The sequence below is a fragment of the Bombina bombina genome, chromosome 2 (assembly GCF_027579735.1).
Source record: "Bombina bombina isolate aBomBom1 chromosome 2, aBomBom1.pri, whole genome shotgun sequence".
NCBI classification, from domain to species: Eukaryota; Metazoa; Chordata; class Amphibia; order Anura; family Bombinatoridae; genus Bombina; species Bombina bombina.
Window position 1 is genome coordinate 961234235 of NC_069500.1, and position 25200 is coordinate 961259434.

Here is a 25200-nt window from a genome sequence, read left to right on the forward strand (position 1 = left end):
TTGTGAATCACATTGCTTTAATGAAGAAGTAATAAAGCCTTTTTTTAACCTAGAAACTCTCAAGCATTTTTTTTTTTTACTTTGGCTGTATCTTTGAAACAAGAGTCTTCAATATAGCTGGATTTCTCAATTTTGTTTTCACACACTTTTGGGATGAGACATCCAAAGGTAATATAGTAGCTATCACGGCTTTGGTGTTATCACTCTGCCCCTTGGCTGTGACCAAAGATAGAGGCTCCAGTCATACAAGCAGAAATTGTGTCAATGCCTTCCCTTAAGGAGCCGGATGAGTGAGTGAGCTGAGTTGGAATTGACACTGCCGGGAGTTTATGGAGCGGCGAGTAAAGTTACCCCGCTTGTATGGAAGCTGGATCATAACAAGGGGTAGCAGATTAATTACTGCGGTCGCTCAATGACCATCCAGGATTCACCCCGCTACAGGGGTGAGTGCCCAGTGTTTTACACAGCCTGTTTCATTAGCTACTTTAAAGGAACTGAGTAAAAGTTTGTCTCTTCCTTAATAAGTTTGGACTTGAAATGGAGTTTCACAGGACAGAGGTTATTTTCTTTTGCTTATAGTTTATTTTTACATACAACTGCTCTTTCTTAGGTCTGTAATTGATTGCAGATTATAACTTTTCTGTTATATGACTATAGAAGGAATAAACATCTGACTGGGATCGTTGAAAGCCCCTGCTAGTGGCCGATTGGCTGCCAAAGAGAAGGGGACAGTCTTTCACAAGCATTAGTTATCCCCTTTCAGAGAGGTCCTGCAGACATGATTCATGATAGACAATCATGTCCACCCACACTAGGATAAATGGACCCCAAAGGCTCAGTTTGCATACATTTCTAATTAAACTGATTTTTTTTACACTACATTTAACTTGCTTTTGTCTATATTTTAGTATATATTACTTTTCTTTTAGTTAAAATAAGTGTATTGAGAATTTTGAGCAAACTAAGGCCTAGATTTAGAGTTCGGCGTTAGCCGTGAAAACCAGCGTTAGAGGCTCCTAACGCTGGTTTTAGGCTACCGCCGGTATTTGGAGTCACTCAAAATAGGGTCTAACGCTCACTTCTCAGCCGCGACTTTTCCATACCGCAGATCCCCTTACGTCAATTGCGTATCCTATCTTTTCAATGGGATCTTCCTAACTCCGGTATTTAGAGTCGTTTCTGAAGTGAGCGTTAGAGCTCTAACGACAAAACTCCAGCCGCAGGAAAAAAGCAGGAGTTAAGAGCTTTCTGGGCTAACGCCGGTTCATAAAGCTCTTAACTACTGTACCCTAAAGTACACTAACACCCATAAACTACCTATGTACCCCTAAACTGAGGTCCCCCCACATCGCCGCCACTCGATTAATTTTTTTTAACCCCTAATCTGCCGACCGCCACCTACGTTATACTTATGTACCCCTAATCTGCTGCCCCTAACCCCGCCGACCCCTGTATTATATTTATTAACCCCTAACCTGCCCCCCACAACGTCGCCGCAAGCTACTTACAATAATTAACCCCTAATCTGCCGACCGCAAAGTGCCGCCACCTACGTTATCCTTATGTACCCCTAATCTGCTGCCCCTAACACCGCCGACCCCTATATTATATTTATTAACCCCTAATCTGCCCCCCTCAACGTCGCCGACACCTGCCTACACTTATTAACCCCGAATCTGCCGAGCGGACCTGAGCGCTACTATAATAAAGTTATTAACCCCTAATCCGCCTCACTAACCCTATAATAAATAGTATTAACCCCTAATCTGCCCTCCCTAACATCGCCGACACCTAACTTCAATTATTAACCCCTAATCTGACGACCGGAGCTCATCGCTACTATAATAAATGGATTAACCCCTAAAGCTAAGTCTAACCCTAACACTAACACCCCCCCTAACTTAAATATAATTTAAATCTAACGAAATTAATTAACTCTTATTAAATAAATTATTCCTATTTAAAGCTAAATACTTACCTGTAAAATTAATCCTAATATAGCTACAATATAAATTATAATTACATTGTAGCTATTTTAGGATTAATATTTATTTTACAGGCAACTTTGTAATTATTTTAACCAGGTACAATAGCTATTAAATAGTTAAGAACTATTTAATAGTTACCTAGTTAAAATAATAACAAAATTACCTGTAAAATAAATCCTAACCTAAGTTACAATTAAACCTAACACTACCCTATCAATAAATTAATTAAATAAAATACCTACAATTACCTACAATAAAACCTAACACTACACTATCAATAAATAAATTAAATACAATTTCTACAAATAACTACAATTACATAAACTAACTAAAGTACAAAAAATAAAAAAGAACTAAGTTACAAAAAATAAAAAAATATTTACAAACATAAGAAAAATATTACAACAATTTTAAACAAATTACACCTACTCTAAGCCCCCTAATAAAATAACAAAGACCCCCAAAATAAAAAAATGCCCTACCCTATTCTAAATTAATAAATTTAAAAGCTCTTTTACCTTACCAGCCCTGAACAGGGCCCTTTGCGGGGCATGCCCCAAGAAATTCAGCTCTTTTGCCTGTAAAAAAAAAAAACATACAATACCCCCCCCCCCAACATTACAACCCACCACCCACATACCCCTAATCTAACCCAAACCCCCCTTAAATAAACCTAACACTAAGCCCCTGAAGATCATCCTACCTTGTCTTCACCATACCAGGTTCACCGATCGGTCCAGAAGAGCTCCTCCGATGTCCTTATCCAAGCCCAAGCGGGGGGCTGAAGAGGTCCATGATCCGGCTGAAGTCTTCATCCAAGCGGGCCAGAAGAGGTCTTCCATCCCATTGAAGTCTTCATCCAAGCGGCATCCATCCGGAGCGAAGCGGCAGCATCCTGAAGACCTCCACCGCGGAACATCCATCCTGGCCGACGACTGAACGACGAATGACGGTTCCTTTAAATGACGTCACCCAAGATGGCGTCCCTCGAATTCCAATTGGCTGATAGGATTCTATCAGCCAATCGGAATTAAGGTAGGAATATTCTGATTGGCTGATGGAATCAGCCAATCAGAATCAAGTTCAATCCGATTGGCTGATCCGATCAGTTAATCAGATTGAGCTCGCATTCTATTGGCTGTTCCGTTGCTGTAGCATATCAGTCTGATCCTGACTTAACAGTACAGTCCAGCCCCGAAATACCAGGCAATCTCTCTCTGAACAAGAGAAACGGCAAGACCCCAGACATACGTTTTGGCCTAGTGTAGGCCACGTTAGTGGGGTGCATCGATATCTTTCTAGACACACTGAGCAACGGGTCCACATCTGGATTCCCGCATCAAACTTCCCTAAGAGTCATAATTTGCATAAATAAAAAGAGAGAATCGCTCAACCTGGGAAAGAACAATAGCATAATAGCTTGTTCTATGGTTAGTTACCACCCAAGAAGCAGCCTCCTTTAGTTCAACATTTGCCTTTCATAAAGAAGAACTTTCCAGTAGCATATCAGTCTGATTCTGACTTAACAGTACAGTCCAGCCCTGAAATACCAGGCAATCCCTCTCTGAGCAAGAGAAACGGCAAAACCCCAGACGTACGTTTCAGGCTAGTGTGGGCCTCGTCAAAGAGGTGCAGCCATATCCCTCTAGGCACACTGAGCAACGGGTCCACATCTGGATTCCCACATCCTGCTTAGGGAGACTTCCCTTAGAGTCATACGCCTAGATTACGTGTTTTGACGGTAAAGACCTGCAGGGCTAACGAGCCTTTTTTTTTCCAGCTCTCACTTAAGCCAATGCTGGTATTACAAGTTTGCTGAATGGCTGCGTTAGCCTCAGAAAAGTGAGCGTGGAGAAAATTTAGCTCCACTTCTCACCTTAATACCAGCATTGCTTAAGTCAGCGTTAAGATGGCTAAAACGTGCTCGTGCACGGTTTCCCCATAGGAAACAATGGGGCTGAGCTGGCTGGAAAAAACCTAACACCTGCAAAAAAGCAGCGTCCAGCTTCTAACGCAGCCCATTGTTTCCTATGGGAAAAAAAAGTTATGTCTGCACCTAACACCCTAACATGAACCCCGAGTCTAAACACCCCTAATCTTACACTTATTAACCCCTAATCTGAAGCCCCCGCTATCGCTGACACCTATATTATATTATTAACCCCTAATCTGCCGCTCCAGACACCGCCGCCTCCTACATTATCGCTATGAACCCCTAATATACTGCCCCCAACATCGCCGCCACCTATATTATAGTTATAAACCCCTAATCTGCCACACCCAACGTCGCCGCCACCTACCTACACTTATTAACCCCTAATCTGCTGACCGGACATCGCCGCCACTATAATAAATGTATTAACCCCTAAACCGACGCACTACCGCATCGCAAACACTATAATAAATTGTATTAACCCCTAATCTGCCGTCCCTAACATCGCTGCCAACACCTACCTACAATTATAAACCCCTAATCTCCCACCCCCAACGTCGCCGCTACTATAATAAAGTTATTAACCCCTAACACCTAAAGTCTAACCCTAACACCCCCCTAAGTTAAATATAATTTAATTAAATATAAATAAAATTACTATCATTAAATAAATTATTCCTATTTAAAACTAAATACTTACCTGTAAAATAAACCCTAATATAGCTACAATTTAATTTAATAATTACATTGTAGCTATTTTAGGATTTATATTTATTTTACAGGCAACTTTGTATTTATTTTAACTAGGTACAATAGCTATTAAATAGTTAATAACTATTTAATAGCTACCTAGTTAAAATAATTACAAAACTACCTGTAAAATAAATCCTAACCTAAGTTACAAATACACCTAACACTACACTATCAATAAATTAATTAAATAAGTTAAATACAATTATCTAAAATAAAATACAAATAAATAAACTAAACTATATTACAAAAAAAACAAACACTAAATTACAAAAACTAAAAAAATATTACAAGAATTTTAATCAATTACACCTAATCTAAGCCCCCTAATAAAATAAAAAAGCGCCCAAAATAATAAAATTCCCTATCCTAAACTAAATTACAAAGTAATCAGCTCTTTTACCAGCCCTTAAAAGGGCTTTTTGCGGGGTATTGCCCCAAAGTAATCAGCTCTTTTACCTGTAAAAAAAACAAATACAATACCCGTCCAACATTACAACCCACCACCCACACACCCCTACTCTAAAACCCACCCGATCCCCCCTTAAATAAACCTAACACTACCCCATTGAAGATCACCCTACCTTGAGCCGTGTTCATCCAGCTGGGCACCGATGGGCCAGAAGAGGACATCCGTACCGGCAGAAGTCTTCATCCGATCAGGGCAGAAGAGGTCCTCCATCCAGCAGAAGTCTTCATCCAAGCGGCATCTTCTATCTTCAATCAACTGGAGCGGGGCGAGTCCATCTTCTATCCAGCCGACGCAGAGCCATCCTCTTCTTCCGATGTCCTAACGAAGAATGAAGGTTCCTTTAAATTACGTCATCCAAGATGGCGTCCCTCACATTCCGATTGGCTGATAGGATTCTATCAGCCAATCGGAATTAAGGTAGGAAAATTCCTATTGGTTGATTTAATAAGCCAATCGGATTGAAGTTCAATCTGATTGGATGATTGGATCAGCCAATAGAATGCAAGGTCAATTAGGTGGCGGCGATGTTAGGGACAGCAGATTAGGGGTTAATACAATTTATTATAGTGTTTGCGAGGTGGGAGTGCGGCGGTTTAGGGGTTAATACATTTATTATAGTGGCGGCGATGTCCGGTCGGCAGATTAGGGGTTAATAAGTCTAGGTAGGTGGCGGCGACATTGGGGGGGGGGCAGTTTAGGGGTTAATAAATATAATGTAGGTGTCGGCGATGTTAGGGGCAGCAGATTAGGGGTTCATAGGGATAATGTAAGTGGCGGCGGTGTCCAGTCGGAAGATTAGGGGTTAAATAATTTTATTTTAGTGTTTGCGATGTGGGGAGGCCTCGGTTTAGGGGTTCATAGGTAATTTATGGGTGTTGGTGTACTTTGTAGCACTGTAATTAAGAGCTTTATGTTCCGGCGTTAGCCCATAAAACTCTTAACTACTGACTTTTATATGCGGTAGGTGTCTTGGAGGTAGAGGCTCTACCACTCACTTCTTCCGAGGCTTGTAATACTAGCGATAGCCAAATCCCATTAAAAAGATAGGATACGCAATTGACGTAAGGGGATTTGCGGTAGCCTTGAGTCGCGGAAGAAAAGTGAGTGGTGAGCCTCTACCTGTCAGACTCGTAATACCAGCGTTAGATAATAAGCAGCGTTGGGACCTCTCAACGCTGCTTTTTAAGACTAACGCAAAACTCGTAATCTTGCCGATAATTTGCATAAATAAAAAGAGAGAAGCGCTTAACCTGGGTACGAATAATAGCTTAATAACTTGTTCTATGGCTAGTTACCACCCAAGAAGCAGAATCTTTTTGTTCAACATGTGCCTTTTACAGAGAAGAACTTTCCTGTAGCATATTAGTCTGATCCTGACTTAACAGTGTAGTGCAGCCCCGAAATTCCAGGCAATCCCTCTCTGAACGAGAAAAACAGCAAAACCCCAGACGTACGTTTCGGCCTAGTGTGGGCCTCGTCAGTGAGGTGCAGCCTTATCCCTCTAGGCACACTGAGCAATGGGTCCACGTCTGGACCCGTCTACCCCCCAAGTGTCTTGAATATAGAATTAGTGACAGCATGTAAAAGTCAGTAAACAAAACAAAAAACATCTTTAAATGATTTAATAAAAACATGGTTTACCTCATTTTGATAAGCATATTTTAATAAGATTTATTAGGCACTTTCAAAATGGAGTTAATATTTGTTCATTTTTGTAAAAGGTAACATAGTAGATAAGGTTGAAAAAAGACTGAAGTCCATCGAGTTCAACCAATACAAATCTAAAATACTTACAAAAAGCTCCAGTTAAGCTTAAATAACACCACTAAAAGGTGAACCATTTAATGCTAGCAATCATATCCATGAATTTTGTTTATATACAGACATGTATCCAGGGTATTGGCATTCACTACCTCCTTTGGTAATGAGTTAAACAATTTTATTGCTCTTACAGTGAAAAAACATTTCCGTTGCAGGAGATTATGGGGCCTATCTATCAAGCTCCGAATGGAGCTTGATGCCCCGTGTTTCTGGTGAGCCTGCAGGCTCGCCAGAAACAGCAGTTATGATGCAGCGATCACAAAGACCGCTGCTCCATAACCTGTCCGCCTGCTCTGAGCGGGTGGACAGACATCAACGGAAATCAACCCGATCGAGTAAGATCGGGTTGATTGACACCCCCCTGCTGGCGGCCCATTGGCCGCGAGTCTGCAGGGGGTGGCATTGCACCAGCAGCTCTTGTGAGCTGCTGGTGCAATGCTGAATACGGCAAGCGTATTGCTTGCCGTATTTAGCGAGGTCTGGCGGACCTGATCATCACTGTCGGATCAGGTCCACCAGACTATGATAAATAGAGGCCTAAATCTCCTTTCCTCCAATCCTCCAACCTTAAATTGTGACCTCTTGTCAGAAACAATTTTCTTTGAATAAACAGAGCTTGTGCCATCTATGTATATGGGCCTTGAATATATTTATATAAAGTAATCATGTCACCTCTCAAGTGCCTTTTTTCTAAAGAAAACAGACCCAGTTTGGCTAGCCTCTCCTAATAGCTTAAATTCTCCAATACCCTTATTAGCTTTGTGGCCCTTCTCTGAACTTTTTCTAGTTCTGCAATATCTTTTTTTGAGATTGGTCCCCATAACTGCACTCCATACTCAAGGTGAGGTCTTACCAGGGCTTTATATATTATGCAACCTGGTCTTCCTAGTCAGACAAGTTTCCAGACTAATCCCCAAGCCAGGCACTAAAGCCCCCCCCCCATTTCTTTTTCTTTCCCTCTTGTCCCTCCCTACCCCCTCCCACCTTAAACACTACTAGTGGACTATACTACGAAAGTGAGATTCTCAAAAATTGTATACGAACACAATATAACTATTAACAGGAACCTATGTTCCATTAAATTAAATATAAAATATGAGGTCCTAATTTTAGCTATTAGAAACATATACTTTAGGCACTTACCCTCATATATATCGGACAACATAAGCCATCACATTTTCCTGACCACCATCTCCTCTTAAACTACCTATGTTTCAACTGTCAATCTTTGATTAGAGATCCTGTACCCACAGTTATATCTCACAGTAACTGTTCGCTGTATGTCATATAACATAATTAATATGTTGTTTCTGTTTGTTATGATTTTCATTGCCTCAATAAAAATTTATTGAAAAAAAATGTATGTGCATTATTTCAGGTTTGTTGCACCTTAAAAAAATTTAACCTATGTTAATAGATTGGTGAGGCTGGCAATATGAATAGAAATTGTGATTATAAACAGATATTTCAAAATATATTTTCTATTAACCAAAGAAAGAAAGTAATTCTTGAAAAATCATTTTACTGGCAATCAGATAACATATGTTTACATTTATTGGGCATTGGTTGAAAATTTCTTATAAACTCTTGGTAATTGAAGCTTTTCTTTGTGATAACAAGTTATCATAAATAAAGCATGTATAATAAAAGCACAGTTGTGCTGCTGTAGATAAGTTCAAATCAAAGTTCTACAGTAAATGCAGTTTAGAAATTCCTATAACGTTCAACCCCAATGTGATAGTTATTTGGAATTTTGAATTTCATACTATCATTCAAAGATAAAAACAATCTTTCTTCATATTTTTTAACACGCCAGACTTCGAAAACTTTAGTTATGTATTAAGCAATACGTTTGCACTTTTTTTTTCTTAAAATGTATTTGTGCTCCAATATTAACATTTATATCCCAATTCTCTAAAGCTCTATGCCGAGTTTACATTCTCTAAAAATAGTATTAATAATTGTATTCATAATATGCATTATAATGTGTATTAAAACTACACAGCAAAATGCACATTTAAATTATGCAACAGAATAGTAATAAATATGCAGGAAAAATATGTATTTAAGTACATAGAAGAATTGGTGTATAATGCTTTTTTTCAAAATACAAAGCACTATTTGTCCCATATTTCAATAAAAACATAATTCAATGTAGTACAACTTCCTTAATTTCAACCCACAGTATGCCCCACCCCCATAAGCATATCTATGATTACAAAAGGTTTTTTCGCATGTCTGCTTTAGAATGTTTTGGACAGTTATCTCAAGATAACAGCCAATTAACTAACAACCACACCTAAATGAATAGAAGAATACTTTTCACTCTAATTCTCAACATTCTCAACATTCCTCAATGAGTTTTTCTGACAGGTCTATCACTAGAGGTATATTTTTTTTAAAGTTTGATGACAAAGAAACTTCTGTATCATTTAGTTAATTGAGAATGCTCTCTGCTTTTAAAATTCTTCCATTTCCATGTCTCTAGATAGTGTTTTTAAAATTATGGTATCTTCAGTACATTATTGTGAATTTTATCTGAGAACTAAGCCTTCCATTGATTTTACTTCAAATGACTGTTCTGACACTTAAAGGGACATGTCTAGGCTGACCATATTGCCGCTTTAAAAAGGGACACATATAAAAAATACATATGTCAGGGCTGTTTTCAGGGCTGTTTAAAGAAATGGTTTTGTATAAGAACCCTCACATATGTATTTTTCATATGTGTTCCTTCTTAAAGTGGCAATATGGTCAGCCTAGACATGTCACCCACATTTTTTCTTTTATGATTTAGAAAGAGAATGCAATTTTAAACATATTTCTAATTTACTTATATTAACTAATTTGTTTTATTCTCTTGATATTCTTTGATGAAAAGCATATCTGGATATGCTCACTAGCTGCACATAGAAGCCTCGTGTGATTGGCTCACCATGTGCATTGCTTTTTCTTCAACTAAGGATATTTAAAAAATGAAGCAAAATAAATAATGGAAGTAAATTGTAATGTTGTTTAAATTTATATTCTCTATCTGAATCATGAAAGAAAGATTTAGGGTTTAGTTGCCCTTTAACACAGCACAATAGCTTGATTGTCCCAGCTTTGTCCTGCCCAGACTTGTACAATATACCCAATATACAGCTCCCTATGATCTGTTGCAACCCTGTCATAAATTCTGTTCTGACATTCACTTATGTTCTCTTTTTTTTCTTTCCTCCTTCCTGTGGTGTTGGTCAATAGTTTAGTAAATCTGCTGTGGAGCCTCTCCTGAGTGACTAGTCTTTGCAAGTGACCTCTTAATAACTTTGTCTCCCACCTCTGCTAATCAATTACTCTAGGGATATATAGGACTGGATGTTATATGTCTGAATCCAAACTCATCAGAAAATGCTTGAAAATGTTTACATGAAATTTTGGAGTTACTATCTGACTTTAGGAATTTGGAATGTCATAACTATAATAAAACTATAATAAAATCTCAGTTTTACAATTTCTGAGTATGCAAAGAAAGCATCTAATATGAGAATGTATTCCTAGCTATCCAATGAAAAGAGATCCACTTAAAGTGAATGTCAATTCAAATGAATCGGTGCCTGGTTTTTAATAATCCTATTAAAAACAAGGGCACTTTAATTCATCAAAATTTACATTTCAGGGGGTGGAGCCAGCCGAGGATGAATAAAATGGACGCAAGTTCTTAGAGCTCCGGCAATCACTCTGGTACTTTGATGTAAAAAGAGAGACTGGGAGCAGTCCACAGCACCACACTTAAGCCCTTACTTTATATCGCATAGGGACTTAGGGTGCAGACTTTACCTGCTATGATAAATAAGGATTATAGCAACTCATCCAGGCGGAGGCCTAGTCATGCTGCGCCATCACTAATCCTCAGACACGGGAGTGAAACAACTGGGCACATCAGATGAAGTGCTCCTAATGTGAGTATCGCCCAACACAAGCTACCAGAGGATAAAAGGGCCCTCACGAGAGTAGACTACCCCAGGCTCATTCCCCAGTATTAAATATCGTATTTCCCTATGCTGGCAATGCTAAAATATACACGCACCCACTTGGCCCCTCTACATGATTTGCTGAAGCCATTAAGGGAGTAATGATAGTGGGTCAAGTCATCATCAATTTTCAGTATGGAGCTTATCAAGCTGATAACTGACAAATTGGTCAACCTCCTGGATGCGTATCAAGCCTCCTTTACAGTGGCACTTCAAGCTGCAGTCTCTACACCTGCAACCGACATTGTCAATGGTAACCAGCAATTACTACCTACCTATGACCATAAGAGGGGTTTTGCATCTGATCGGTAGCGTTCGACCCTCTTGCACACAGCTGGAGATGACATGAATTCCTGTCCCATGCAGGGAGCTGGCATCTGCTGAGGCACCATACACGCAAATGGGTATAAGGCTGATGGCGGCGAGAGAAGGAGTAGCTGAAACCTTTCAATATAGAGGCTCCACTTATGAAGGAAAGCTCATCATGTACTCTCACTAATTTAACACCCACCTTTACACCTCTCCAGCCTGGTAACCTATTCTTCAAAAGCCCAGATAGCCCTATAACTCTGCAATCCCTTGTTATGCAGAGGGATATATACAGGAGATGTGTGAGACCTGGAAACATGGACAGAGAAAATATGCAGCAGAAATGAACAAGGGAACACATTGCTTACACGCAGGTGTGGGCTAATCTATTGCCTCTAATGATGAGCTGCTTAGCTGCAAGTAAAACAAAAAAAAATAATTGTTTGACTTAAGGCTTCTATTTTTGTTTTGTTTTTTGGATTTTTTTCCATGTCTGTTATTCTGTTTACTCCCTAAATCACACTGGTTATGTGTTATGCCTGGATTGTAAGTTAAGGTTTATTATTTGGATATGAACAGTTAGCACAATTATACACTAAGGGCTAGATTTATCATAGCTGAGACGTACAGGGGCACGTATACTCACCCCTGTACGCCTCAGCTTGCCTGTGGTGGGGCAAAATTACCCATAGGTAATCAACATTGCACACGAGCGCAATTTTGCGCTCGTGTGCAATCCCACCCCCTGCCCGTGCACAGCCAATCACGCGAGGGCAGGTGCTGTCAATCTCCTCGGTCGGACTCGACCGAGGGGATTGAATTTCGCCACCTTAGAGGTGGCAAAGAGCGTAGGGAAGCAGTGGTCTGGTGACCGCTGCTTGATAAATCACGGTGAGCAAGTTCTTGTGAGAACTTGCTGCCATAGGGGCTTGATAAATCTAGCCCTTAGTCTCCTTACACATCTTTTTTTTTTAAATAATATGCTCAGTGTTTCTGGAATTAAAACTTCCTATTTTTTTTTTTTTCTTGGGAGCCAAATCTTTGTTTCTGTGGTTTGGGGGAAAATAATAGATAATTACTGGGAATTTACTATTCACTAATATAAATGGTTTACCTGTCGGCCAGGTATATGGCCGTACCTGAATGATAGAGTTTCAATATCTATGACAAGGGATAGCTATTCACCTTTAACCTACCACAGATATGGGTTTTCTCATGATTTAAGATCACAGACTCCACATCACCTTATTATCCTACCTTAATATGCTCCCCTTCAATTGGAATTATTACTCCAGGCAACTACCCAGATTACTGTTTATCATTGCTACACGCACAGTATCTTGTGCCTATGTTGATGATCCTTTACATTCTCACCAATCCTAAGACGTTCATTTTTATCCTTCACGGTATGTATACAGTCTAATTGCACCCTTTCTATAATTTCCCTGAAGCCTTATCCTTATTTAGTAATATTCCATTTAGTTGCCCGGCTAAAACCCCTCATTAAAAGTATCCAAATACTTTTTGATTTATCCGGATCCCTATAGCACGGTTACTCTTGTAATGACAGTAATTTAATAATTATTTCATTATATTATAAGTATAAGCTTTTCTCAACAGTCAGTGTATTTCTTTGCAATGGTTATAGATGGTAAGATGTTTGAGTATGGTCTGAAGCTCTTTCTCAGATTATTATTCAATACCAACGCTATAGTAATAAGCTTACACATGTATCCTTGACATTTTCTATTCCTGAAGATATAGGAACCTCATATTATTTTATGTTTCAGTGAACTCTACTGCATGCAGATATGGCTAAGAGAGCTACCTAATCAGATCAGACCTATGAATGTTTGAATTTATGTACACATATCTTCTATGGATGGTCGAACATTATGAGACATAGAAATTGTGTTTTGTTTCCTTCACTAGTTGTTACACGGTGCTGCTATGAGAGGGAGCTTACATATGTAATATAGCCCTTTAAGATATATAATATATATATATATCAGTTGACAAATACCAGGCTTATTTAATTTGTTTGCATTTATGATTGTATACCATCCTACTGGTATAATATATCACTAAGTGCTATTCAACGTCAATATTCTAGGTATAAGCTTACTTTCTCCTCTCTCAAAAGTCAATGTATTTTCTGCCATGGCTCTGGTTGATAAGCTGCTTTATTATAATACTCTGAAGCTCTTTCTTAAAGGGACACTCAATCAAAATTAAACTTTCATTATTTATATAGAGAATGCAATTTTAAACAACTTTCTAATTTACTTCCATTAACAAAATGTTCACAGTCTTTTTATATTTAAACTTTTTGAGTCACCAGCTCCTACTGAGCATGTGCAAGAATAAGTGTGTATGCATTTGTGAATGGCTGATTGCTATCACATGGTACGTGTATGCATTTGTGATTGGCTGATGGCTGTCACATGGTACAGGGGGAGTGGAAAAAGCATAACTTTTAAAATTGTCAGAATTTTTTTTTACTACTCATTTGAAGTTCAGCCTAAGTGCTATTGCATTGTCTTGTTATCTTGCATTTGTTAATTATGCAAATCTACAGTGTTGACTGGTCCTTTAAATTAACGTTTAATACTAACACTATGATCACAAGCCTACACCTGTATCATTGACATTTCTATTCCTGAAGGAATTGGAACTTCATATTACCTTGTGTTTTAGTAAATTCTATTGAATACAGTTGTGACTGAGAGAGCTAACTAATAATATCAGATCTATGCATGGTTGAATTTATGTACATATATATTTTTTTTTAGAGAGAAAAACATCATAGGTCATATAAAATGCATTGTGATTTGCTTGCTTTACTAGTTGCTATATAGAGCTGACTTGAATATGAGTTTACATATGCATCGTAGATCTCTAGGATATGCTATATCTTGCCAGTTGACAAATGCCTAACTTATTAATTTGTATTTATGAACGTGTACCTTTATATTGATGCAAAATTTGTAAGACATCTATGACATAGTTTATATCTGTTATTCACTTTCATACTATATCCCTCTCCTTATTTTTATATAAAAGGTTAAGCCCAAAGGAGGCCTTGAATGTGTATTGAGGGATATTCCCCTTATAAGGAAAAAGAAAAATACAGAGGTTTTATCTCTAGTGTACTATCGGCAAAAATATTTAGACTTTGAGTAGTATTGTTTTCTCTATATTTTTGCTGAATTCTTGTTGTTTAGATTTAATTATATTATGTTCACCAGTATATAAAATGTAATTCTGTTTACGTTGTATTTATATGTTTTGTACAACTCTCTTGAAACTCAATAAAAAAATTATTAAAAAAAAAAAAAAAATTACATTTCACTCGTTTTCTTCAAATACTTACCTTTTAATCTTCACAGCCGCTCCAGCGATTGCCCCAGCTGTTGGAGGCCTCTTCATATGTCAGAAATTACGAATCCTTCTTCCTCTAATCACGACTCCCCCCCCAGGGGGAATCATGTCCTGAGGCAACCTTCGTTATTTAAGGAAGCCGGATTCATCATTTTGGACCTGTGAAGAGAACTTGCGACAGGCGGAGGAAGCGCTGCAGCGGCTGTCAGGATTAAAAGGTAAGTATTTGAAGAAAACAAGTAAAATTTATATTTTGATGAATTAATGTGCCCCTTGTTTTTAATAGGATTATTAAAAACCGGGCACCTATTCATCTAAATTGACATTCACTTTAAAGTTGCTTTATTTAGTACAGGAACATTAATTAAAAAATAAAAACATATTAATACATTTTGAGACATGCTTTTTAATATTGTAAAGGGAGAAAATGAGTACAATGTCCCTTTAATTAGACTCATGTACACAATGTTAAACAAAAATCCACAGAAGCAAATGAGGATTTTTTGTTTTGTTTCACTTTGTACAAGTAATTAAAACTGATTTACTAATTCAAATGCTGGCTCTTCTATGATATTACAATAGGTTAGAAAAGAAGAAGGAAAAAAACACCTACTCTTGCATATGTGGTTTTTGCATGGGAGTTCTAATTGTAATTTCTAAAGTCACAAAGGGTTATCAACAAGTGTCAAAAAGCTAAAAAAAAAATTCTTTTATTTTCTTCCCCATTTACATTTATCCCATTTCTTCATTTCCATTCCTTCCTATTTTCTATCATGTAATTTAACCTTTTTAACAACTAGCAACACGTCCTGTACGCCAACCACAAGACCCCGCTATTCCAGGATGCCTGTAGAAGGAAGGAAGGTTATAATAGCGTGGTCCTGTTACTGGCAGTGAGTCCCACGCTATTATGGCCTGAAAAACTCTTAACGACCTGTGACGTACGTGGTACATCATGGTCCTTAAGGGGTTAAAATCCTAGAAAAAAGTCAACATTGATATATGACTGATAGATGTTTGCATAATTTATTATTATCTTATGTTTAGGGATTATGGCCAGGGATAGACAAGGTGTCCGTACACGGACACTGGTGTCCGTGACTAGCCCTTGCAGTCCAACCTTAGTATATCTTTTCTTTCTGATTAAATACTAGGAATAGCAAAATATATGTAGTGTGAATAAAGTTAGTGGCTTGTCAAGAGACTGCTAACTATATTGGGTGATAAGTTATGAAATAAATAAAGCCTGTGTGAAATACTGGATGTGTATATGCATCTGTATAATAACACCCAGCTCTATACAAAGACACAGTAGTGACACTGGCACATGCATATAGCCAGACAAGGTCTGGTTATAGGGTCAGTGGTATCTGCATCAGTATAATAACACCCAGCACTATATAATGAACCAGTAGTGACACTGGCACATGGGTATAGCCAGGGGAAGGCTGGTTATAGAAACAGTGGCCTCTGCATCAGTTTAATAACACCAAGCACTATATAATGACACAGTAGTGACACTGGCACATGGGTATAGCCAGAGGAGGGCTGGTTATAGGATCAGTGGTATCTGCATCAGTATAATAACACCAAGCACTATATAATGACACAGTAGTAACACTGGCACATGGGTATAGCCAGAGGAGTGCTGGTTATAGGATTAGTGGTATCTGCATCAGTATAATAACACCCAGCACTATATAATGACACAGTAGTGACACTGGCACATGGGTATAGCCAGAGGAGGGCTGGTTATAGAATCAGTCGTATCTGCATCAGTATAATAACACCCAGCACTATATAATGACACAGTAGTGACACTGGCACATGGGTATAGCCAGGGGAAGGCTGGTTATAGAAACAGTGGCCTCTGCATCAGTTTAATAACACCAAGCACTATATAATGACACAGTAGTGACACTGGCACATGGGTATAGCCAGAGGAGGGCTGGTTATAGGATCAGTGGTATCTGCATCAGTATAATAACACCAAGCACTATATAATGACACAGTAGTGACACTGGCACATGGGTATAGCCAGAGGAGTGCTGGTTATAGGATTAGTGGTATCTGCATCAGTATAATAACACCCAGCACTATATAATGACACAGTAGTGACACTGGCACATGGGTATAGCCAGAGGAGGGCTGGTTATAGGATCAGTGGTATCTGCATCAGTATAATAACACCCAGCACTATATAATGACACAGTAGTGACACTGGCACATGGGTATAGCCAGAGGAGGGCTGGTTACAGGATCAGTGGTATCTGCATCAGTATAATAACACCCAGCACTATATAATGACACAGTAGTGACACTGGCAGATGGGTATAGCCAGATGAAGGCTGGTCATAGGGTCAGTGGTATCTGCATCAGTATAATAACACCAAGCACTATACAAAGACACAGTGGTGATACTGGCTCATGGGTATAGCCAGAGGAGGGCTGGTTATAGAATCAGTGGTATCTGCATCAGTATAATAACACCAAGCACTATACAAAGACACAGTAGTGACACTGGCACATGGGTATAGCCAGAGGAGGGCTGGTTATAGAATCAGTGGTATCTGCATCAGTATAATAACACCCAGCACTATATAATGACACAGTGGTGATACTGGCTCATGGGTATAGCCAGAGGAGGGATGGTTATAGAATCAGTGGTATCTGCATCAGTATAATAACACCAAGCACTATACAAAGACACAGTAGTGACACTGGCACATGGGTATATCCAGAGGAGGGCTGGTTATAGGATCAGTGGTATCTTCATCAGTATAATAACACCAAGCACTATAAAATAATGTTTTTAATTTCACATGTACCTTGGTGTCCTTCACTATGGTCTGTGCTTTGGAAAATATCCGCCACAGCCTTTGTCTATGCCTATCCCTGATTATGGCAGGAATCAATAAAACCTGTTTGTGAAAATAATATATCACAGAAAAAAAAGCCCAAGATATTTAAAAGCCAGAGGGTCTCAGTAATCGGAATAAAAAATTATAAGAAAATGTCTCTGTAATAATAATAATTAGTTATCTTTAAAGTCACATCAACTAATAAGTAAATGACAGATCAATTGCATAATAATAAATACAAAAGACAGTAGCATGACTACCTTACAGATAAAAGCGCCACTAGCTTAAAACCTTTCTACTGCACTATTTATATATACAGTATATATATATATATATTTTACTAAGGCATGGTACTTTAAAGTATAGTTTTTATGCTATTAAATAGTTCTTTTGGTTGTCTTCGAATGTGAAGTTCTAAAGAAAAATAAGAAAATTATTATTTGCAATAAAAGTAACTTAATGGATGGAAATGATCTTAAATAGATGTAACATAAATAATATTTGGCAGCTACTGAGTGTTTTCTCTGCACAAGATAGATAATGCATAAATGCACAAATTAAGTTAATCTTCTTGTCTCATCTATATTCTCCACTACAACTGATTTACATTGCAATGATAAACATGGTTGTCACCAATTTTAGCATCAGTAGTTGCTCATCATAATTATTCATTATACTTTATAATTGACTTTGATCAATCATGTTTGACTATCGTATGATTTACCAAGATGCTGAAAAATAAAAAGAATGTTATTAAAAATTAAAAGTATTAGACACTTTCTTCTTACTGGTACAAAGTATTTTAAATACATTTTGGATTGTGTTCTTTCTTTAAGCCTTAAAATTTTACTTTGAAATAGTGCATAAAAAAAGCATATTTATTGTGTAGTAGAAACCAGCTTTGTATCATGACAGTTTATTGTAAAACAGATATCACAGGTGATTATTATACAATAGGATGTCTGCTGCAGTTTCTTCTAATCAAGTCAGTGACTATTCATATGAACAAAAGGATGTGCTGAATTTTATTGGGTATATTTATTAATGTGCGTGCGGACATGATTCGATGTAGCGTTTCATGTCTGCTGCACATCGATAAATGCCGACAGAATACGCTGTCGGCATTTATCATTGCACCAGCAGTTCACAAAAACAATGCCGCCCTCTGCAGATTCGCGGCCAATCGGCCACTAGCAGGGGGTGTCAATCAACCCAATCGTATTCGATCGGGTTGATTTCTGTGTGCTGCCTCAGAGCAAGCGGACAAGTTATGGTGCCGCGGAAACAAGGGGCATCAAGCTCCGTACAGAGCTTAATAAATTGACCCCTATATATTTGGTGTTCCATAATTTTTTTTAACATTTTGTACTTTGAATGTTGATAAAGAAAAACTGAATTATTTCTATTAGTAAAATTATAAAGTGAGCTGTAAACTTATCACCGTTAAAGGGACAGTTTAGTCAAAATTAATGGGTTGATTCAGATAGGGCATGCAATTTTAAACAACTTTCCAATTTACTTTTATCATCAAATTTGCTTTGTTCTATTGGTATTCTTTATTGAAAGCTAAACCTGGGTAAACTCATATGCTATTTTCTAAGATGTTGAACTGCCTCTTATCTCAGTATATTTTGACAGTTTTTCACAGTTAGACACGGCTAGTTTATGTGTGCCATATAGATAACATTGTGCTCACACCTGTGGGATTGTTTATGAGTCAACACTTATTGGCTAAAATACATGTCTGTCAAAAGTACAGAGATAATGGGGCAGTATGCAGAGGCTTAGATACAAGGTAATCACAGAGGTAAAAAGTGTATTAATATAACAGAGTTGGTTATGCAAAACTGGGAAAAGGGTAATAAAGGGATTATCTATCTTTCAAACAATAAATATTCTGTAGTAGACTGTCCCTTAAAGTTTTATTAAAGGGATACTGTACTAAAAAAAAAATTATTTTGTGATTCACATAGAGCATGCATTTTTAAGCAACTTTCTAATTTATTCCTATTATCAAATTTTCTTCATTCTCTTGGTATGTTTATTTGAAAAGCAAGAATGTAAGTTTAGATGCCGGCCCATTTTTGGTGAACAACCTGGGTTGTCCTTGCTGATTGGTCAGCACCAATAAACAAGTGCTGTCCATGGTACTGAAGCAAACATTTGCTGGCTCCTTAACTGAGATGCCTTCTTTTTCAAATAAAGATAGCAAAAGAACGAATTAAAATTGATAATAGAAGAAAATTAGAAAGTTGCTTTTAATTGCATGCGCTATCTGAATCATGAAAGAAAAAAATTGGGTTCAGTGTCCCTTTAACCCCTTAGTGACCAGAGCACTTTTCCATTTTCTGTCCGTTTGGGACCAAGGCTATTTTTACATTTCTGCGGTGTTTGTGTTTAGCTGAAATTTTCCTCTTACTCATTTACTGTACCCACACATATTATATACCGTTTTTCTCGCCATTAAATGGACTTTCTAAAAATACCATTATTTTTATCATATCTTATCATTTACTATAAAAAAAAATATAAAATATGAGGAAAAATGGAAAAAAACACACTTTTTCTAACTTTGAACCCCAAAATCTGTTACATATCTACAACCACCAAAAAACACCCATGCTAAATTGTTTCTAAATTTTGTCCTGAGTTTAGAAATACCCAATGTTTACATCTTCTTTGCTTTTTTTGTAACTTATAGGGCCATAAATACAAGTAGCACTTTGCTATTTTCAAACCATTTTTTTTCAAAATTAACGCTAGTTACATTAGAACACTAATATCTTTCAGGAATCCCTGAATATCCATTGACATGTATATATTTTTTTTTAGAAGACATCCCAAATTATTGATCTAGGCCCATTTTGGTATATTTCATGCCACCATTTCACCGCCAAATGCGATCAAATACAAAAAATTGTTCACTTTTTCACAAATTTTTTCACAAACTTTCAGTTTCTCACTGAAATTATTTACATACTGCTTGTGCAATTATGGCATAAATGGTTGTAAATTCTTCTCTGGGATCCCCTTTGTTCAGAAATAGCAGACATATATGGCTTTGGCATTGCTTTTTGGTAATTAGAAGGCCGCTAAATGCCACTGCGCACCACACGTGTATTATGCCCAGCAGTGAAGGGGTTAATTAGGGAGCATGTAAGGAGCTTTTTGGGGTAATTTTAGCTTTAGTGTAGTGTAGTAGACAACCCCAAGTATTGATCTAGGCCCATTTTGGTATATTTCATGCCACCATTTCACCGCCAAATGCGATCAAATTAAAAAAAACGTAAAATTTTTCACAATTTTAGGTTTCTCACTGAAATAATTTACAAACAGCTTGTGCAATTATGGCACAAATGGTTGTAAATGCTTCTCTGGGATCCCCTTTGTTCAGAAATAGCAGACATATATGACTTTGGAGTTGCTTTTTGGTAATTAGAATGCTGCTAAATGGCGCTGCGCATCACACGTGTATTATGGCTAGCAGTGAAGGGGTTAATTAGGTAGCTTGTAGGGAGCTTGCAGGGTTAATTTTAGCTTTAGTGTAAAGATCAGCCTCCCACCTGAAACATCAGACCCCCTGATCCCTCCCAAACATCTCTCTTCCCTCCCCTACCCCACAAATGTCCCCGCCATCTTAAGTACTGGCAGAAACTCTGCCAGTACTAAAATAAAAGGTATATTTGGGCTTTTTTGTGCATTTTTTGTTAGCATATTTACATATGCTTCTGTGTAGGGATCCCCCTTAGCCCCCAACCTCACTGATCCCCCACTAAATAGCTCTCTAACCCTCCCCCTCTGACTTAATGTGCGCCATCTTGGGTACTGGCAGCTGTCTGCCAGTACCCAGTTTAGTGAAAAAAAATGCTTTTTTTAAATAAAAAATGTCCCTTTTCTGTAGTGTAGCTTTCCCCCCCCCCCAAGAACAACCCCCCACCCCTTCCAGATCCCTTAGATGGTTAGAAAAAAAAGTTTATTTAATTTTTTTTTTACTTTTACTTTTTTACTTTTCTGTAGTGTAGCGGTTCCCACCCGCTCCCGCCCCGTGCACGCGCCCGCCCGCCACCCCCCGTGCACGCGCGCGCGCCCGTGCGCGCCCCCGTCGGCTCCGCTTCCGATCCCGCCCCCCTCCACCTTACGCAACTCACCGATGGCCGCCCACCCGCCTCCCAAGTCGGCTCCCACCCACCAACGATACCGGCCATCGATGTCCGGTGCAGAGAGGGCCACAGAGTGGCTCTCTCTGCATCGGATGGCCAGACAGTGTTATTGCAGGATGCCTCGATATCGAGGCATCGCTGCAATAACCGGAAAGCAGCTGGAAGCGAGCAGGATCGCTTCCAGCTGCTTTCCACACCGAGGACGTGCAGGGTACGTCCTTGGTCGTTAACTGACATCCTTTAGAGGACGTACCCTGCACGTCCTCGGGCGTTAAGGGGTTAAACACTTGTCATTACAAAAGGGAGCATACTGACATCTTAGTTTAGTTTACATAAAAAAGATTGACTAATAGATTAGGGAAATATCTAAACCTGACCTGTTTTCAGATCTAATAAGGATGGAGAGTTAGATTATAGGGGCGCGATCCGATATAGATCGCAGTTTGCGGCGCAAGCGAGGGAACCGGCGTCGCCCGCAGTTTCAGCTCGCAACTCAAGCTATCCCATATAAGTCGCCGTCAGATGCTAACGTGCCGTAAGTCTGACAAACCAGCGATGTCCAGAAATCTGCGCAAGTACAAATTTCTGGCGTCGCCAGTGACTTGCGCCACGTTAGAAACTGCCGGCGCCTATAAAACCTGACTAAAGTCTAAAACACCCGCACTGTCTAACACGCCTCCCTAACATAGCCTGCACTTCTAACTTAATTCCGATTGGCTGATAGAATCCTATCAGCCAATCGGAATTCGGCGGACGCCATCTTGGATGACGTCATTTAAAGGTACCTCATTCGTAGTACAGCAGTCGGCCGGGATGGATGCTCCGCGGCGGCGGAGCGAAGAAAGAAGATTGAAGATGCCGCCGGAAGAATGAAGACTTTGCTGCCGCTTGGAGGAAGACGTCGCCGGAGGAAGAATTCTTCTTTGCCGCTTGGAGGAAGACATCGCCCGGATCGGATCAGGAGTTCGGCCCGGTGTGGTGAAGACAAGGTAGGGAGATCTTCAGGGGGGTAGTGTTAGGCTTTTTTAAGGGGGGTTTGGGTGGTTTTAGAATAGGGGTATGTGGGTGGTGGGTTGTAATGGGGGGGGGGATTGTATTTGTTGTATGCAAAAGAGCTGAATTCTTTGGGGCATGCCCCACAAAAGGCCCTTTTAAGGGCTGGTAAGGTAAAGAGCTTTGAAATTTGTTTAATTTAGAATAGGGCAGGGAATTTTTTTTATTTTGGGGGTTTATTATTTTATTAGGGGGCTTAGAATAGGTGTAATTAGCTTAAAAATCTTGTAATCTTTTTTTTATTTTTTGTAATTTAGTGTTTGTTTTTTTTTGTAATTTAGTTTAGTTAATTTAATTGTATTTTTAGATAGATGTTTGTAGTTTATTAAATTTATTGATAGTGTAGGTGTATTTGTAACTTAGGTTAGGATTTATTTTACAGGTAATTGGGTAATTATTTTAACTAGGTAGATATTAAATAGTTAATAACTATTTAATATCTATTATACCTAGTTAAAATAATTAACAATTTACCTGTAAAATAAATATTAACCCTAACATAGCTACAATGTAATTATTAATTATATTGTAGCTATCTTAGGGTTTATTTTATAGGTAAGTATTTAGATTTAAATAGGAATATTTTAGTTTATAAATGAATTAGATTAATTTAATATAAATTTAGTTAGGGGTGTTAGGGTTAGATAGAGTTAATATAGTTAATATAAATACTATAGTAACTATATTAACTATATTAACCCTAATATAATTAGGGTTAATATAGTTAATATATATAATGTAATACCTATATTAACTATAATATACTTAGGGTTAATATAGATAATATAGCTAGGGGGTAGGTAGATTAAATAAGGGATTAATCATTTTAATAGAGATGGCGGCGGTGTAAGTGGCTTACATTAGGGGTTAATAATATTAATATAGCTGGCGGCGGTATAGGGGGATTAGATTAGGGGTTAATAATTTTTATATAGGTGGCGGCGGTGTAAGGGGTCAGATTAGGGGATAGATAAGGTAGATGGCGGCGGTTTTAGGGGCTCACAGTAGGGGGTTTGTTTATGTAGATGGCGGCGGGGTCCGGGAGCGGCGGTTTAGGGGTTAATAACTTTATTAGGGATTTCGGGGGGGGGGGGGATCGCGGTTGACAGGTAGATAGACATTGCGCATGCGTTAGGTGTTAGGTTTATTTTAGAAGATCGCGGTTGACAGGGAGATAGACATTGCGCATGCGTTAGGTGTTAGGTTTATTTTAGCAGCCAGTTTAGGAAGTTACGGGGCTCCAATAGTCAGCGTAAGGCTTCTTACGGCTGCTTTTTGTGGCGAGGTGAAAATGGAGTAAGTTTTCTCCATTTTCGCCACGTAAGTCCTTACGCTGCATATTGGATACCAAACTGCGCGGGTTTGATATACCTGCCTATGGCCCAAAAAACTACGGGCGACGGCAGAAATATACGGGCGTAACTTCTAGGTTACGCCGTATATGTGATACCAAACCCGCACAAATATTGGCGTCGCCGGCTTTTGCGGGCGACGATTTATATCGGATCGACCCCTAGGTAATTAAAATAAGGGATCTTAAAGGAATCCAGCATTTTTCATTCATGAATTAGATAAAGTATACAATTTAAAAAAAGTTTCAAACTTACTTCTATTTTTCAATTTGTTTCATTTGGTATCATTTGTTTAAAGGGACACTGGACCCATTTTTTTTCTTTTGTGATTCAGATAGAGCTTGCAATTTTAATCAACTTTCTAATTTACTCCTATTATCAAATTTTCTTCTTTCTCTTGCTTTCTTTATTTGAAAAAGAAGGCATCTATGCTTTTTTTTGGTTCAGTACTCTGGACAGTTTTTTTTTATTGGTGGATGAATTTATCAACCAATCAGCAAGAACAACCCAGGTTGTTCACCAAAAAAGGGCCGGCATCTAAACTTAAATTCTTGCATTTCAAATAAAGATACCAAGAGAATGAAGAACATTTGATAATAGGAGTAAATTAGAAAGTTTCTTAAAATTGTATGCTCTATCTGAATCACAAAAGAAAATTTTTGGGTTCAGTGTCCCTTTAATGAACAGTAATTCCCTACTGGGATCTACTTTAGCTCAACACTTGGATAGCAAATTACAATAGGAATATGTGCAGCCACCAATATCAAACAGCTCCCAATAGAAAATTACTGCTCCCGAACCTACCTAGGTATGTTTTAAAAAAAAAGGATAAAATAGAAAATGAACTAATTTGATAATTGAAGCAAACGGGAATTGTGTGTAAATGGTATGCTCTAAGAATAGAAAATTCCCACCCACTGTTTCTGTATCCCTAAAAGATTTAGAATTAAACTAAACACATCAAATTTATTTAAAAGAGTAACGTGTTTGTTTAACAGCAGAATTAGATATTGTGCATGTGAGAGTGTATGATTGTTAACATAATTCACACAAAAATACATTTAGCCACCAATCAGCAAGGGCTATCCAGGTGCTGAACCAAAAAAC